General features: G+C 36.3%; 1 protein-coding gene across 4 annotated transcripts in view; it reads left to right on the top strand.

Moving 5' to 3' along the window:
* Positions 1-19,325, top strand: part of NOCT (nocturnin) — a 37,790-nt gene that overhangs the window by 2,460 nt on the left and 16,005 nt on the right. The window contains exon 1 of one of the 4 annotated variants that reach the window (XM_074273717.1): positions 12,920-13,420. The exons of the other annotated variants lie outside the window; for them this stretch is intronic. The gene's annotated coding sequence lies outside the window, so the exon portion shown is untranslated. Of the gene's footprint in view, positions 1-12,919; positions 13,421-19,325 lie in introns of those variants that run through there. 4 annotated transcript variants of the gene reach the window in all.

Consider the following 19,325-nt stretch of genomic DNA (forward strand, 5'->3'; position numbering starts at 1 on the left):
ACTTCTCAGTTCTTCTAAGGGACAAATATGCCAAATGCTTCCTTTAAGTAACTAAAATGTATCGCCTAAAGTTGGATGTAGCAAATGCTGTTTAAATGTTTCCTGAAATTGATAAGTGTTGGGAGAGTATAACATCTCATTGAAAGATCTCACTCAGCAGTAACTTTAAGAATGAGCTATTGAAAACTTTTAAGGATGGATTGTTGAAAACTTGATGGATACTGATGTTGCATTGTTGTTCTGAAGGAGATGTGATGTCTGTAAATTATAGCTGAGCTGCTCTTGCTGGCATTGTTTTCTTGTTTCTTTCCTGGCATTGTAGTAATAAGTCTCTATACATTTTTGTAGCCCACTAGGAAATGTCTCTACTTTAGGCCAACTTGATATTGGTCTGTTTTCTTAAGAGGTAGAGACAGCCTGGCTTCCCAGAATTACACACATTTGGGTGAGAAATAGGGGGGACAGAATAACACTAAAGAGGGATCCTGGTTATGAAAAGAGTGTTAATTAGGACATCCAGCGGGGACTTTTTGTTAGTGTGGAATGCTTTTCCCTGAGAATTTGAAGAGTGTTTACTGTGGAGAAGATCTGAGAAATGGAAAAGAAAAGAAGGAACTTTGGAACTAGAAGTCTTATACTTACATGGAGGGTTAGCCTAAACAGTGAGCAACTATGAAGGAGAGAGAACGGTTTAATCTGTGTGCCAGACAGTTAAACAAGGAGGGGCTTTCATGAGCTCTTGGAGGGTTACAGCTTGCAGGAACCTGAGAAGTCATAAATACAGCTAGCCTCTTCAATTTACAGAAGAGGAAACTGAGCACTAGAGAGGCGGAAATTACTTAAAAGGTCTTATCAAGGAGCAGAACTGAGACTTGAATCCACATCTCCTGACTTCAAGATCCAGTATGGACAATCTCTTCTCACATTCAGTTCAAGCCCACAGAAATGAACTGATTACTGCTATGTCCAGTTACTGACTTTGTTGGGTATTAAGGATACAAAAGCTCGCCCCTGATCCCCCCTCCCCTGCCACACACAAAAAAGGAACAATCTCTGCCTTCAGTGATTTACAGTATCCTGGAACCATTAGAAAGCAAGTCTTCCAGCTTCGACTTATTTTCTGCTATTATTTTGTACTATACATAGTGCCTGATCATTTTCCCCACTATTCCTTTCTCAAGCTATTGATCCCATTTCTATCTGTTATCACCTTCCTTCCAGTCCTAAGATGTCATTTTTGTGGAACCCCGAGTTCCATAAAGCCATGGAGCAAAAGCTCTGTCAGCAGATTCTATACACCTGGAAAGGCTTCAAGTATGGAAAGAGAATGAATATCTCTTAACAAACCTAACTACATTCAAAAGATATCTCAGGTTCATGGAACCTGGGTTCAATATCTCTTGAAACTTATTCACTAAGTTATAGAGTAGAGGTATCACTCCTGATGACATTATATATCTTTGAAGAATAAACTTATTTTATTTTCATCTGATGTCTTAAATAATGGCCATTCATTCATTCATTCACAATTATACAGCACCTGCAGTATGAAAACACTTCCAGGCCTGTGGTAAATGCTAAGTCATAAGAGATAAAATCCCTGCTTCAAAGAGCCAAAATCTAGGTGAGCAAATAAAACAAGTTTACAAATAAGAAACAAGACAAGGCAGTCTAGCACAAAATGTACAAGCAGATTGCTGTGGGGTGGGGCCAGGCAGAAGGGTCATCTGGTCATCGTGACTGGTTGAGTTGTTCCGGGAAAGACTGTGAAAGAGATGATTTTTGAGCTGGACAGGGAAGAATTTGGGAGTAGAGGAAGTTTTATCTAAGTGGAGGACACAAAGGAATTTAAACTCTTGCTTGCCTCCATGACTGACCTTGCAAAATTTCAGCTCATTCCAGGAGCAGAGGTTCTTAAACTGAGGTCCATGAATTTAAAAAAGAAACACTATATTTTTATAACTTATCTCAATATAATTGGTTTCTTTGTAATTCCATGTATTTTAATTTATGCATTTAAAAACATTCTCCTCAGGGATCCATAGCTTTCACCAAACAGCCAAAGGTTTCTATAATGCAAAAAAGTCAAATCTGACTGCCTACCATGTTATTATACATTATTAAATGCCTACCATAAGGCTGGCATTGTGCTTTTTTTTTTTTCCCAAAAAGAGGTAAAAGCTAATCCCTGCCCTCAAGGTCAGTCTCCAATGTTAAAGAATCAGATTAAAATGTAATAATGTAATAGAGAAATGTGATAGAGAATGTTAATTTGTGGTTTTCCAAGTCAGTATTCAATATGAAGATGCTAGGAGCTTTATATCTGAAGTTATGGCTCTCTTTTCTATTAGAGTGTACTATAACTGTTCTAGGGAACCAACTGAATCCCTAACTCCTTTCATTCAGTCTTCATTCCCCCCAAACTGATCTTCATTCTCTGGTCTTCCACACACATCCTCATGCTCTTCCTTTCCATTTTTGTGTCTTTACTCAAGCCATTCCCCACCATCAGATTGCCCATTTTTGTTAAATTCTTCACATACTTAAAGCCAAATGAAAATTCTGCCTTCCAATCTTACCATGACCATTTCTCCCATTTGGAACCCACTGAGCACTTTGATCCTACTTAGACATGTTTGTGTCAATTATCTGTATGTGTCCTACTGTGAGGATTGAAACCACATCTCATCTTAAATTTTATATCTTCCTCAGCTAGTAGCACTGTACACAATAGGAACTCAATCTTTCAACTGTAAAATGGTAGAATAAAAAATAACAGAATGGAAGTTTCTTCAGGGTGGTCAATTTCCAGTCTTTTCTTTGTAGCTCCCTTCTCCTTCTCCCTTCTTCCACTGCCTAGCACAGTATTTTGCACATAAAGGCACTCAACAAATGTTAATTGAATTATATTGATGATGATATCATGAATCACATGTCATGAAGAAGTAATTATTGGAAAGAACAAAACATTTTGTAACCTTAGAGAGCTATGTATAAAATGTGAGTGAGAATTATTACTTCTTGTTGATAATCCTTTTTTCCTCACTTCTCGAATTATAGTCACAATTTACAGACTATAAACCTCAGAACTACCCCCCTTTGACACAGAATTCAGAAGTCATAAAGCAATTTGCCTAAAAAGGAGATTACTTCAAGAGTCCTGGATAAAATGCAATTGACAGAATAGTTGTGAATGGGTTTGAAATCCTGCTTTTGCCATACTTCCTCCTTCTCTTCTTCCTCTTTCTCTTGTTACCTTCTTGGTGCAAACCTTTAAGTTAAGAAACATACTTAATTTGTATGAGTCAGCAGCTTGGGAGGAAGGGGGAGGTGATGGACAAGGTTGTAATTTATCTGAGTTTTATTGAGAATAAATTGTTCTGGCCTGTGGGAGGACTGTGTCCCTTGCCTATAAGCAATATTCTTGAGGTCTGTGGCTGGATAAGCTTCTAAGTTGGGTTCTTTGTTGTTTTTTGTCTTTTTTTTTTTTAATAAGTAAAAAACACTGTGAGCCTCTGAAACATCTGGTAAATAGGTGATATAGTCTGGTTCAACCCCACCTCCGAGTTTTACTGAAGAAGAAACTGAGGAAATTAGTCACTTATCACTAGTAAGAAATAGTTAGGATTTAGACTCAGTGCTTCTGACGCTGTAGTCCCAGCACTCATTTCACAGCATTGGTTTTAAAGCCAGATAGTACCCTATATGGCCTTGCTTCAGTGTGCCTGTCTCTATATTTCTAGATTATAATACCTAAAGGACCCTTTATCCTTCACAAAAAAAGTAAATAAGAGAAATGGTTATCAGCCAATCTGCAAATATTCCTTAGTCACCTGCAGGTCTTTCTAACCTTTTCCTTTGGATAAACTTTTAAAATTTCTCTAAAATAAGAGCTGGGAAGAATGAGGAACTTAAGGTTGTAAATCTCCCTCCCCTGTTATTTACTCCCGTTGGTGATCATTCCAGTAATCAAGTGGTGATAGCTGCAGCTCTTCTTGGGGGGCAGGCTATCAGCCTTTGGAAGTCTTCAATAATAATACCTTTCTTAGCAGCACAACAATGTAAATTTAGAACTGAAAGGAATCTTACAAAAACAATCCAATCTAGCACCCTTAGATTATTGTTTTACCAATGCTTTAAAAAAAGAAATTGGTTTCTCATTCTTTTCTCCATAGGACAGAATTAAGCAAAACAAATGACCATGACATATTCCACATATGTCATACTCAATTTCTATGTTGAGGAAAGAGACATTTTTTATCCTCAGTGCCTCGGAGTTAAGAGCTCTCATTTTGCAGATGGGGAAAAAGTGAGATTGAGATAATTAAATTAAATAATTTAATGAAAGATATACACATAGTAAGGGGCAGAGTTGAAATGCAGCACTCTTTCAATCAGCAATTTTTTAAATATTTCATTATTTTTTAATTTTATAATTATACATTTTTTGACAGTATATATGCATGAGTAATTTTTTTATGACATTATCCCTTATATTCATTTTTCTAAATTATCCCCTCCCTCCCTCTACTCCCTCCTCTAGATGACAGGCAATCCCATACATTTTACATGTGTTACAGTATAACCTAGATACAATATATGTGTGTAAATCCCATTTTCTTGTTGCACATTAAGTATTAGATTCCGAAGGTATAAGTAACCTGGGTAGATAGACAGTAGTGCTAACAATTTACATTCACTTCCCAGTGTTCCGTCTCTGGGTGTAGTTGTTTCTGTCCATTATTGATCAACTGGAAGTGAGTTGGATCTTCTTAATGTTGAAGATATCCACTTCCATCAGAATACATCTTCATACAACATTAAAGTGTACAGCGATCTCCTGGTTCTATTCATTTCACTCAGCATCAGTTGATGTAAGTCTCTCCAAGCCTCTCTGTATTCCTCCTGCTGGTCATTTCTTACAGAGCAATAATATTCCATATCCTTCATATACCATAATTTACCCAACCATTCTCCAATTGATGGACATCCATTCAACTTCCAGTTTCTAGCTACAACAAAAAGAGCTGCCACAAACATTTTGGCACATACAGGTCCCTTTCCCCTCTTTAGTATTTCTTTGGGATATAAGCCCAATAGCAGCAATGCTGAATCAAAGGGTATGCACAGTTGGATAACTTTTTGGGCATAGTTCCAAATTGCTCTCCAGAATGGCCAGATTCTTTCACAACTCCACCAACAATGTATCAGTGTCCCAGTTTTCCCACAGCCCCTCCAACATTCATCATTATTTGTTCCTGTCATCTTAGCCAATCTGACAGGTGTGTAGTGGTATCTCAGAGTTGTCTTAATTTGCATTTCTCTGATCAGTAGTGATTTGGAACACTCTTTCATATGAGTGGAAATAGTTTCAATTTCATCATCTGAGAATTGTCTGTTCATAGGGGAGGGAAGCCCCCTTCCCCTGAGAGCCACTTCCCACTTTCCCCCCTCCCCTAGCCGGGCTGGGCCCCAGGCACAAGATGAAGATTTGAGTGTTTTAATTTATACAGCAGGGGCTTGCACACCTCCCCATGCAATCAGCATTTCAGTATTAGGTTAGAAACCGTCTGGAGCGGTTTTGAAGGATTAGAAGGGAGGACGGAGTCACTGGGCATGAAGTCGGTGATGGGGAAGGAGGCCCGCCCTCTCCTTCCCCCCTCCCCCAAGCAGCCACTCGGTCTCCAGGGGCGCCAGCGTGCATGTGCATACATGCGTGTGGGCAAAGACCCTAGGATGAGAAGCCATACCCTAACCTCCTGAGGCCTGACCAGCTAAGACCAGGACAGCTGGGGTGGGGGCAAGGGGAAGAGCTATTGTGAAAAACCCTGGCTTGTCTGGAGCAGCTCTCCCACTGGAGGCTGGGCTTCTTGGACCCTCTAGGATTAGCTAGGGTGGGGATATCCCCGCATGCCAGCTTCCCCTTTGACCATTTATCAATTGGAGAATGGTTTGATTTCTTATAAATTAGGGTCAGTTCTCTATATATTTTGGAAATAAGATCTTTATCAGAACCTTTAACTGTAAAAATATTTTCCCAATTTGTTACTTCCCTTCTAATCTTGTTTGCATTAGTATTGTTTGTACAGAAACTTTTTAGTTTGATGTAATCAAAATCTTCTATTTTGTGATCGATAATGATCTCTAGTTCTCCTCAGGTCATAAATTCCTTCCTCCACTACAGGTCTGAGAGGTAGACTATCCTCAGTTCCTCTAATCTATTTATGGTCTCATTCTTTATGTTTAAATCATGGACCCATTTTGATCTTATCTTGGTATATGGTGTTAAGTGTGGATCCATATCTAATTTCTGCCATACTAATTTCCAGTTTTCCCAACAGTTTTTTTCAAATAATGAATTCTTATCCCAAATGTTGGTATCTTTGGGTTTGTCAAACACTAGATTGCTATAGATGTACCCTTTTTTGTCCTTTGTACCTAATCTATTCCACTGATCGACTGGTCTATTTCTTAGCCAATACTTTTGATGACTGCTGCTATATAATGTAGCTTTAGATCAGGTACACCTAGACCACCTTCATCTGACTTTTTTTTCATTAGTTCCCTTGCAATTCTTGACCTTTTATTCTTCCATATGAATTTTGTTATTTTTTCTAGGTCATTAAAATAGTTTCTTGGGAGTCTGATTGGTATAGCACTAAATAAATAGATTAGTTTGGGGAGTATTGTCATCTTTATTATATTTGCTCAGCCTATCCAAGAGCACTGAATGTCTTTCCAATTTATTTTTGTGGCAAGTCAATCAGCAATTATTAAGCATGTACATGTATCAGACACTTTGCAGTATTCCTTGAAGTCTAGTACAATATACGGAGTAAACATTGGGAAACTGATTGATTGGGGGGAGGGTGCTTCTTTGGGCATAAAGATATGATCTCAGCCCTCAAAAATTGTTCATACCACATTAATCATGTGTTGAGTTTTGTGATATTAAAAAGAAAAGAATAGGGGATGTCTTTAGAAGAAAGGGGGTGGTAAGGGGTTTCTTAATACAGAGAGAGAATGAATATTACTATGAGAGGTGGACCTATTCTGATATAGGGAGAAGAGCAGAGTATAACTTTGATTATGTCATTTATTTCTAAATTGCCCAGCCTTAGAATCAAGGAATTTATTCTTCCCTCCTCCTCACCCTCTTACTCTGTAGAGCACAACAGTGGTTTTTCCCCACCCGGATGAGTCCAAGATTGAAAGTTAATTCAATGCCATTATTAGCAATGTCCTTCAAAGACTGAATTACAGATTTCTGGAAAAAAATCTTGGTCTTAATCCAATAATTTATTATTAACATGAGGGACAAATAATCATTTCTCCCAAGAGGAAGATATCTACTGGGGAATCTTGTCCAAAGTTGGACAGATGTGATCTGACCTCATTTAAGTCAGAATGTATTGAAAGACAGATGAATTTCGAAGGTAGGGACTGGGAGACAAGAAAGGTCTGGAACAGTTATTCAACTTAGCTGAAGCCTGTTGTGTTCAAAATCAGCAGAGTTGAATAGTCAAAGAGAAATCCTGTTCAGTTTTCAAAAAAATTTATAGATCCTCATTGCAAATTTAGGTTGAACAAACAGGGAAGTATTATTAAGATATGAAAAAGAGGGATGGAATTTAGAGTCCGAATCTCCTTCAATATGAAGTGCCATTGAATTGAATTTCAAACTGAGTCAAGAACTATGGTTGGATAGGCCCCTCAATGGAACCACTTGGGAAGGATTCAGAAGCTGGATTTGGGAAAGGCCCTGGGAAGTAATGATCCAGTTTTTTCTCTTTATCAGACAAGGGCAATTAATGTATGGGTAGGACAGATAGAGAGTTTTATTTTATAAAGTGTGAAGAAATCTTCACTTACGATTTGATTGCTTCTGGAATATAGGTGCTATCCATTCATTCACCAATTATTAAGTGCTTCCTGTGGTGCCAGATACTATGTTTGGCTTCTGGAAATACAAAAACAATAATCCCTCAGAAGCTCTTTGTAGCTTACTGGGGGGAAAGAACATGTACACAGGAGTGTAGGTATGGGGAAAAAAAAGGGAGAGGGGCAGGAGAGAGGAGAGGGAGAGATTAAAATGGTCTATAAATGTATGCAACACAAATATTTTTCAAACCCAACCACTACAATGTTCATTTCCTTAAACTGATATGGGAAAATACAAGCAAACATTCTGGATAAATCGTGTCCTGGTCCTACTTCTTCCTTTCTATGAGGTCTTGGGCATGTTACTTCACATAAGTCACTTAGATAATGAAGAATTTTGACCTGATGACCTAAATAATGACCCAAGAGCCTCTCCATTTCTAAACCCTATAATTCCAAAATCATGTGAGATTTCAAAAAGCATCTGAGAACCATCTAGACTTCCTGAAATGTGCCCGACATCTAAGTTAATTTTTTATTCTTTCTTCGTTCCTCATTATCATTATTTGTCATTCATTTTCTCATTTTTTGTCTTGATGACATGTTGGTGGGACTACTTAGAAAGGAATGGAAGATATAGAAAGGAAGCTTAATTTGGGACTTTTTTCAAAAAAATGTCACACTCTATGGCATTTTTAACTCTCACAGATCATTTTGATGAAGTAAGTGCTTTAATCTCACCCCCATTTTATAGTTATAGAGTTCAGGTGACATGTTCCATGCTCCAAAGCCTTGAATCTGAAGTAGGGATTAAACCAGACCTTTCTGACTCCCAAATCCATTGCTTTATCCTATATGACAAATTGCCTCTTAGAAATGATATAGTGTAATCCTTGAAGATTGCTCCATCCATCCAGTCATATTACTTTTACTAAAGCTGATTGAAATGTCTCTAGTGGTTTTATTAGTTGCCATGGCCAGATAATTGCCAGTAGTCTATTTTTTGGTGAAGAGCTTATTGGAACTGGTGCCAGGAGGACTTAAAGCCTTTCTAAGCCAATTGGACTTTGATTTTATTATCATAGCCTTTAAGATCCCAGATTTACATTCTTCTCACAAATGAGGCATCCTAGAGAAACTGAACTGAGGAATTTGAAAAATGGTGAGACTGGTATTAAGGGGATGGGGAGGGCACCTTACATTACTCATTGAGTGTGGAGACTGTTTTTTCATTTCTTTGTATCCCCAAGGATTACCATAGTAGGTATTTATTATTATTATTATTATTATTATTATTATTATTATTATTATTATTATTATTATTTGCTGAGGCAGTTGGGGTTAAGTGTCTGAGGGCAGATTTGAACTCAGGTCCTCCTGACTTCAGGGATGGTGCTACATACACTATGCCATTTAGCTGTCCCTATAGTAGGTATTTATTAAAAGCCTGTTGTTACCCTAATTGCCTCAGGGGAAAAACTTGTTAATAAAATAAATATTAGTTTATATTAGATATTTATATTAAATTTATATTTTAATATTAATATGTTTATTTTAAATATTAGTTTGATTATTACAGTAGTAAAATATATATAGAAGTACTGAGTTAATCTTTCTCTTTTGGTGAATCGCATCTATCAAAATAAATTTTTCAAACCATTATCCCTCTAACCAACCACCCTACCTCATTGCCACAGCATCCTGACTATCAATATGATCCACTGTTGATATCACCAGTTTGTAAATGGGTTAATGTCTGCCCAATTTCTCTTGTTTATTATAATACTGCCTCACTCTTACTGTTAGTGAATCCAAATTCACTGACAAATCAAAACATTACCCCATGGTGTCATTGGTCCTCTTTAAAAACAAAAGATTCAAATGAAGAAATCAAAGCCATTTTTAGTCATATGAAAAATACTTTAAATCACTTCATCAGAGAAATGCAAATTAAGACAATTCTGAGGTACCACTTCACAGCTCTCAAATTGGCTAAGATGATAGGAAAAAATAATGATAAATGCTGGAAGGGATGAGGAAAGACTTGGACACTAATACATTATTGGTGGAATTGTGAACTGATCCATCCATTCTGGAAAACAATTTAGAACTGTGTCCAAAGGGCTATTAAAGTGTGCATACCTCATTTATTTTTGTCTTTAGCAAATTTATTTATTTTTAATAGCCATTTCTTTATGAATCACATTTGGAGAGAAGAACCAAATGTGATTCATGGTTTAATGACTTTGCAAGAGGCTGTGTGCTTAGCAGATAGACAACTGGCTATGGCTGCAGGAAGATTCAAACTAGCTTTGTGACCTGGCCAAGTCATTTAACTGATACTTTAGACAATCTAAAATGGTGATAGTAGGGAGCCTTTCTTCATCTGTAAGTTCTTTATACAAAAGAAATTAGTGATCTAGGTCTTAATCTAAATTACTTTGTAATGAAAAACTAAACAGCTTTTAACATGCATCACTTATAGCATTATCATTTAATTGCTTTGTTGATAAATAACTATTAGTTCTTTTAATGTCTATTGCAGCATAGGGGAGGGGGAGGGGGAGAGAAGACAGAGATGGAAATCCTGGCTTTGCCTCCCTCTTCAGTTAAGAAATACTAGGCTCTTCCCCTCAGATTACCTTCCTTCTCCTCTGTAGATGTCTGAATATTTGTTATTGCTCAGTTGTCCAACTGTCCATGATCCCATTTAGGGTTTTCTTGAAAAATATACTGAATAGGTTTGCCATTTCCTCCTAGCTCATTTTACAGATGAGGAAACTGGGACAGAGTTAAGTGATTTGATCAGGGTTTACTAAGTGTCTGAACTAAAATTTAAACTCATGAAAATGAATCTTTCTGATTTCAAGTTCAATGGGCATCCACTATGCCATCTAACTTCTCAGATGTCTGAACATACCTAGGTATTTATGTCTTGCCTTATCTGTTAAAATGTCATTGTTTGAGCCTCTCTTTGCATCAGAGTGTTCTTACTCTAGTGCAGGGTCCCTAGTGTTTCATAAATAGTCTTTGACTAACACTTAACTAGCTATGTGGCCAACATTGTCTTGGAAACTTAAAAACAATTCTTTCATCTGTGAAATAGGCATAATAATATTTGAACTACCTACTGAAAACTGTTGTAAGAAAGTAGATTTTCTTAGCAGAGCTATGAATTAGTCCAAACAGTCTTGAAAATAATTTGGAATTACAGACAGAAAGTTGTATACTCTTTGACCCAAATATATCACCACTACTATGTACATACTTCAAGGGAGGTCTATATAAAAATATTGATGACAATACTTTTTTTTTTTTTTTTTTTTTTTTTTTTTTTTTTTAGTGAAGACCCAAAAACAATCCATCAGTGAATGGCTGAACAAATCATGTCAGAATATAAAAAGAATCATTTTACTATAAAAAATGGTGAACATGAATTCAGAGTTTATAAAACTCTAGAATAAAGAGAAAGAACAGCATTTAAAGATTTCAAAACCCTATTTAATGCAGTGACCATAAGTGACTTGAAAAGAATGATAAACAAAGCCTAATTCCCACTTCTTAGGAAGAAGATATTAGAGTTATGCAATAAAACCTACATTTTCCTATGTGACTGATATTAATAATTAATTTTTTGTGTGACTCTACTTGTTTATTATAAGGGCAGATTCCCAGTGGGGTTCATTAGTCAATGGGAAGTATCAATGATGTACGCCAAAAAACATCAATAACTTTTTTTTGATGTATTTATTTTTAATATATATATATTTTTAATGAATCATGTTGGGGGAGAAAAATGGAAGACAAAAGAGAAAAACCATGGGAGAGAAAAAAAAAAACAGAAAAAAGAAATGGACATAGCATGTGTTCATTTATATTAAATCTCCATAGTTCTCTTTCTGGAGGCTGATGGCATTTTCTATCCAAAGTTTATTAGGAATGCTTCAGATCACTGAACCTCTGAGAAGAACCAAGTCTTTCATAGTTGATTATCTCACATTCTTACTGTTACTGTGTACAATGTATTCCTGGTTCTGCTTGTTTTGCTCAGCATCAGTTCATGTAAATCTTTCCAGGCCTTTCTAACATCAGCTTGTTCATAATTTTTTATAGAAAAATATTATTCCATTATTTTTACATACAACAACTTAATTCAGCCATTTCCCAGTTGATGGTCATCTACTCGTGTTCCAAATTTTAAGCATTAATAACTTTTTAGAAGTAATTTATAGAAATGTGAGGAGGCAGCTAGTTAGGAGGCTTAGCAGAGACAGCTCTGAATTTGAAGTCAAGAAAACATGAGTTTAAAATCTGCACTCAGATACTTAGTTGAGTGATCACTTAACCCTATGCAAGTCACTTAACCTTGGTTACCTCACTTTACTTATCTGTAAAATGAGCTGGATGAGCAAAGGACAAACCACTGCAGTGTTTCTGCCCAAAAAAAACCCCATGGATTGTAAATCAGACACCACTGAAAAACAACAAAAAGAGTGTGAGTGAAGTATTAGCATAGATAGGATGTTTGGGGCTTCCTTAACTAAACAAGATGGGGCCAAGATTTTATAGCTTTGTAAGCTAAATGAGATTTTAAGTAGATTTTCCCAAGCAAATGTCAGGTTGTTTTGTTTTTCCAAATTTTCTCACTTCTTTTAGTGTCTTAAAATATTACATAATTTGCTCAAAATAATTCCAAACTTAGGATGTTCAGGGTTGCCTTTACTATTTTTTAGATGATCATTGGGAGGTAAATAGAATCAATGCTTTAAAACTGTTTTGAAATTAATTTGAGCTCTTCCTTTCCTCCACCTGTCCAACTGATAGCAATCCTTTCCTCTATAACTGCCCTAATTATAACCAAATGATGAAGTGGGAGTTTGTATAGGAAAAGCTGGACTTTCTTATAAAAAAGTTAGAGGTGACTTGTAACATGTTAAGAATGAATAACTCAGTGTTTTTAGAAGTAATCTTGTGTTATATTTGGACATCAAAAATTTATTTGAATTTAATCGGCCAATGAGAAATTGCTGCTTTTGGAACAATACTCTAGTGAGTTTTAAGCCTCTCAGCCTGTATCACTGTTATAGGTGACTCTGGGGGCTCCATTAATATACATTATAAAGATTCTTAATTCTTAGGATGCATAAATATAGTTGTAGTTAAACTTTTCATGACACAAGTGGGGAAGAGGGGACCTTTTCCCTCCCAATAGCTTACATTTATATAGTGCTTTACCTATGACAAAACCCTTCTCTTGCAACAAACAGCCCTGTGAGGGTGGTAAGACAGGTATTATTATCCTTAACTTACAGCTGAGGAAATAAAGGTTTTTGCAGGTTGTAGTGATGCCTTTTGTTTTTACATCACAATCATTCCCAAATATAACCTCTCCCCCTCCCTCAGCCCCACTCAGTGAGCTCTCCTTGTAGCCAAGAAAAGTAGTTAAGTAAAACTGGCTCAGCAAGCACACCTGATGGACCATGTGACATTCCGCACCTACGTTCCCCCATTCCCCTTCCCCCCTAAGGAAAGAAGAGAGGTAAGTTCTCTTAGTTTTTCAAGGGGGGGATGGCTAAGATTGTCACGGCCTAATTTTGAACTCCAGTTTCCTGACTCTTGGACAAAGTATTGCCATTCTTCCTAGGACACCATCCTATCAGTTTTCGGAAAAGCTAGAGGCCTTCTAAGATGCTCTCCAGAATCCAGAAGACAGAAAATGGAATGAGAAGGAAGGAAAAAAGAAATATGCTTCCCCCCCCCCCCCCACAAAACTTGCTAGTATTCCCTTTTCTAGAATGTCCTGTTCCCACTTTTTCTCCCTTTGGTGCACTATTAATTTGCTAAGACTTTCCTGAGTTAAAGATGGCACCCTCCTCTTTTTTGAAACTCTAGAATTGGCACTACCTAATTAAACTTTTTTTTTTTTCCTCCCTTACTATAGATGGGGGAAAGGTCAGTGATCAGGAGAAGAGGGGAATAACTTTGTTTGAATATTGGTTGATCCAACCCAGCAATTAGGAGCTCTAGAATATTCTTATAGAGATTAACAGGTTTTTAAGTGGTGCTAATAATTTAGTATGTTTAGTATGACTGTATAATAGGCACAGTCATTCATCTTCCACAATCTTAATTGCATATTATTTTTCTTTTAAAAAATCATTTTGTTCTGAACTTCCCAAATATCAACAAACATCAGCATTTCAACCTGCAAAGAACAGAACAAGAGGATTATGGATGAAACTATGACTCTATATACAGCATGTTTTTGTTTTTTTTTTCTTTAAAAGTTTTTTCTTAAAAACATTCTTTTAAATGTTTTGTTTTGCTTTTCTTTATTTTTTCTATCATTGTTATCACCTATTTATTCCATTCTTTATTTTTCCCCCAAAATAATAGTTTTTTAATAAATAAGTATAGTCAAATAAAACAAATTCACATTTGGTAATGTTGTTGGTAATGTCTTGCCCTGTCTATCTCATTCTTCCTTTACCTCTTTTCTGAGAATTAGAATACATGCTTCCTCAGTCTCCTTAGAGTCACAAATGATTATTATATTAGAATTTAAAAGTTTTTTATATAATTGTTTTCCTTTATGTTTTTGTAGAGGTTGTATGTTGTTCTACTTTTGTTTGCTTCATTCTATCATAGTTTTCCCCAGATCTCTCCGAACCTTGCCTTTTTGTTATTTATTTTTTCCTAGTGCCGTGGCACTCCATTACTTTTCATATGCTCTAACTTGTTCAGCCATTTCCCAATCAAGAGTCAACCACATTTTTTCTCAGTGCTTTGACACTACAAAACATGTTGCAGTATAATTCTATCTTTGATCCCTTTGGAATATATAAGCATGAAGTGATATTGTTCCTGGGTCAAAGGGCATACACAGGTTAGTGTCTTTTTGGTACATAGTTCCAAATTATTTTTCCTCAATGGTTGGGTCAGTTCATAGTTTTCCTAATAATGCATTACTGTGCCTGTGCCCCCATAATTCCTCCATCCGTGGTTATTTTCCTCCTTTATCATGCTTTCCAGTATAATGATGTGCTTTTTGTTCATTTGTATTCCTTATGTTGTTAGTTATTTGGAGCATTTTTTCATATGGATTTTAAAACTACCTGTTCTTGTACTTTGGGGGAATGGCTCTCGTTCTGATATATTTGTTGGTTTCCTATATAACTTGACTATCTTATTTTTATTTGACAAATTATCTACAAAGATTTCTCCCAGGTTATTAAAATTCCTAATTCTAACTTCAGTTTGCTTTCCATTGCAACCACCTAAATATTATCTCACTCAAGAAAATATCTGATTGGGCAGTTAGGTGGTGCAGTGGATAGAGCACCAGCCCTGAAGTCAGGAGAATCTGAGTTCAAGTCTGGTTTCAGACAATTAACACTTCCTCCTGGCTGTGTAAATCTGGGCAAGTCACTTAACCTCAATTACCTCAGGGGGAAAAAAAAAAACAAAACCTGATTGGGTACAATTAGATGAGCTAAGATTTGATGGTTGATGATAAGATTTCATTTTTGGAAGGGAAGATGGTAGGATGGTAGTGAGGTTTAATTCGTACTACCTACCAGACTGAAGAAACGAATCAACTTTATTTAGATAAAGTCTTCAACATTCTCATCCAGCTGTTTTCCCAAAGGGTCTGCTTTAATTGTCTCATTGCCTCATGGGCCCTAATATTTTTAGACCTGTCAAGTTGGCTGGCTTGTCTGCCTTTCATTCGACCTCTCATTCTGCTGAATGGCTTGTGTCACCATCTCGTAATCTGAGACTTTGGTCCATATCAAAAGAAGGAAGCATAACATTGGCTATAAGTATGGATGGAAAGAGATAGGTAGATCACAGGCCCTATCTTTTTACTTTTCAGACAGGTTGTGGAGTCATGACCTCATCTAGTCTCCATTTTAATTGGCCCACATAAAATGAGCAAGTTTGTTGCAATGGCAGAATTTTAAGTATCCTAATCACAGTAAATGAAGAAACTTTCTATTCCTTCTTTACAAGATTTAATATGAGACAGATCTAACCTGAAGAAAATCATTTGAGCCATATATACTTATATCCACTCAGTTCTGATTCAGCACTTTTTTTTTCCCCAAATACTGAGTTTTAGGCTTCACAATCTGATGCATGTCTAATAAGATTGTAAACAGTGAGCAAGATATAGAAGCACCTTTCCCCTCCCCCATTCCATCTTAAGACCTAGTAAATGTAAATATTAGGTTAGTATCTGACCCAATTTCATTTCCATTAGATAGATAGATAGGTTTGCTCATGCAATGTCAGTAGCATATTTGAAATAATACAACTGCTCATTTTGATGTATGATAGGAACTTGAGTGTCTCTGTCTCCAAAGCCCTGGGATATTGAGGGAGGAATCTTAAGCATGCACAAGATAGGACAACTCCAAAATCTATATCTGATAGCATTTCAGTGATGACTTTACATGTTAACTTTATAAAATGTTGTGTCATGAAATATGGAATTTGCCATTTTATCAATTACTCATGAAATACTACTATATTAGGACAGCTTTAAAAGTGACATGAGAAAATACAGCCTTACCAAAACCAAATAGGAACATTTATTTCTCAGCACAGAAAGAGCCTATCAAAACTTTTTGGACTGTACAAGAAGCCATTTTTCTCCCTTTATCTTCTAAACACACACATTGTATATTTGAAAAATATCCAGTTCTTTCCTAGTTCTAATTGTGAAAAAAATAAAATATTTTTCTTGGAAAAAAGAGGCTGGAATATTTTTCTTGGAAAAAGGGTTGGTCTTGACATCTTGACCTAATGTGGGGTGTACTGTTTATGTGGATTTTTTCCCCTATTTGACTTAGATTCTGAGACAAAGAAATTAGAATATTAAACTTAAGTTTTTATCTTTTCCCTAACATGCTACAATAACTTTGTGTAATATAAGAGAGAAGGCTTTTTCCCCCTTCTGAAAGCTGATTGAAGAATAATCATATGTCGTTATAGCTAATGGTGGTTTAATAAGTTTTCCTGGAAGGAAAGAGGGGGGAAAAGTCTTTTCCACTTAAATGACATACTCTTTCCAGAGATGGTTTGTGATTCATTGCTATGATGCTGTCAACCAAGTCTGATTCATTCAGGCTAGTCTGATGCTTCATGTTTGGGATTAAAACAAAACAAGAATACTTGTACAAAATCTGACAGTTAACAAAAAGATAGTTATCAAAAGAAAATGAATCTTGCAAAATTACAAAGAACACAGTTGCAAAGAATAATAAGAAAAAACATCCCCCTATTGCTTGTGGAAGTCCACAAGTATAGAATATTACCTACAATGTCAGATTTACACACACACACACACACACACACACACACACACACACACACATGTATCAGTCCTCTGGGCTAATAAAGATGGTTTTAATACCACTTTTAAAGTAATGAGACTGGATGGGAGAGAGCCTTAGAAAAAAAGGAGCCTAGCCTATGTGCACAACCTTATCACTCCCATTATCCATATATGGGGACTATTTCCATGGGTACAGATTTCAACCTTTCTCTAAATCCCAAAAGTCCCAATGTTTCCTGTGGTACATGAAAGGAATCATGTCATATCACAGCTCTGGAAAACCTAGCAAATTGGACATGTTTTGAATGTGGACCCATAAATAGTCTATGTCCACTATCCTAGGGCTAGCCTAGCTGAATGCAAAAACATAACCTTTACAATGAAGATTGACCCCTGGGTGATTAATTTTTTGTTTGTTAATGTCTTTATTTTGGACAGGATGGCTTGAGGCTAATAATTTAAAACAAAGTCGCCACCCTCCCACTTTTGTTGTGTCATATTCTGATATAGAAAAAAATGGCTTCATAATTCTGATATCTGTCCCCTACAAGATGAAAAATACAGGATTCTCTTTTCTATTTGCCCTCACCTTCTGCTATAGAACCTACTAAACTATGGCTGCATTGATTTATTTCATAGTGTTTGGCTAGGTTTTATTTACTATGTATGTAAGGATATATTTGCTTCTAGTAATTGGAAGGGCTCTCTCTCTTCTAGGAAAACTAAATGAATTGATATTGCTTGCAAGAGAATCTATATAGATATACATTCATAGGTAATTAGAATATAATTAAGACCTTTCTCCCTTTGTTATGATCTTTATGTATCAGTAATATCTTTATGTATCTCCCCATTAGACCGAATTTCTCAAGAATAGCGACTATCTTTTACTTTTTTCTCCTCCCTTGTAGAGTCTGAGTTACACCTATATGTAGTATCCCAAGGGAAAGATGTCTAATGATCTTTCATCTTCACTTGTAAGAACAACTCAAAGTTGTATTCTTGGATCGGGCCAGGCAATTGGGGGCAAAACTCCCTGGGAAGACTAGTCTCTAAAAATCAGGGATAGGGATCTTACCCATGACATCACTTGGACTAATGCCCACAGTGATTGGTTACTATCTTCAGCAGCAAGGATTTGGTTTTATAAATGCATTTGGATAACTGTATTTAAGTATAATTTTTTATAATCCTGTGTATTTTATTTATGTATTTAAAAACATGATCCTTAAATATGATCTCCAGACTTCCAAAAAAGGGGTGCATGACATTAAAAAGGTTACTAATCCTGGTGTTAGCTTTGTTTAGTGGGTTTACATTTTCTTTTACTTTGCTCATAAACCTGAGAAAGTCTCCATTTAAACTTAATAAATATCTACTCTGGCCCAACCTTGACAGAATTAGGGAACATTCTAATTCTGTATTTTTATCTTCCCTCAACTATTTTGCATAAAGATTCCAAGTATAAATCTGGGTACAGAAATTTGCTTCCCACCAGCCAGCATCCTAGAAGCCCTATAAAGGAGGGTGTTGACACATTACTACTCCTACATGGATGCACATTTGGAATGCCAAAGCGCCCCCTCCCCCTCTCCTTACAGCCCACAGTAAATTTCATCTGGACACTTATGTCTTGTGCTTGGGATTTCTCCTTTTCTTGTTAGACACCAAATAATATTATATAATCACTCTTTTGGAGAATCGTTTTCCAGGAAAAACTAATAAAGTCTCATTTTAAAACTCCTCAAGCTCACACAGATTCCCTCATTCAAATGGCTCCAGTAAATGGAGCTAATTCATCTTCTCTGCCCCAACATGTAGTTTTCCAAATATTCAGTAGTTACCATCTTCCCTGGCCCAAATATTGGAAGTGAGGGGACCAGTCATCAAAGCCACCCAGAGGATCCCCAGCGTAGATGCAGAACTGAGAAGGGAGATCCGGGGCTATTTCATGCAATCTCTATAATTTTATAGATGAAAGAAAACAGACTCAATGATTTGTCCAGTCCCTCTTAATTTAATGCCTTTTTTCTCTTGCTTCCAGTTTCTCCTGAAGCAGCTTGTTTGTACATATTTGTATGTTTTCTCCCTATTAGACTGAATT

This window comes from Sminthopsis crassicaudata, chromosome 6 (assembly GCF_048593235.1).
Source record: "Sminthopsis crassicaudata isolate SCR6 chromosome 6, ASM4859323v1, whole genome shotgun sequence".
NCBI classification, from domain to species: Eukaryota; Metazoa; Chordata; class Mammalia; order Dasyuromorphia; family Dasyuridae; genus Sminthopsis; species Sminthopsis crassicaudata.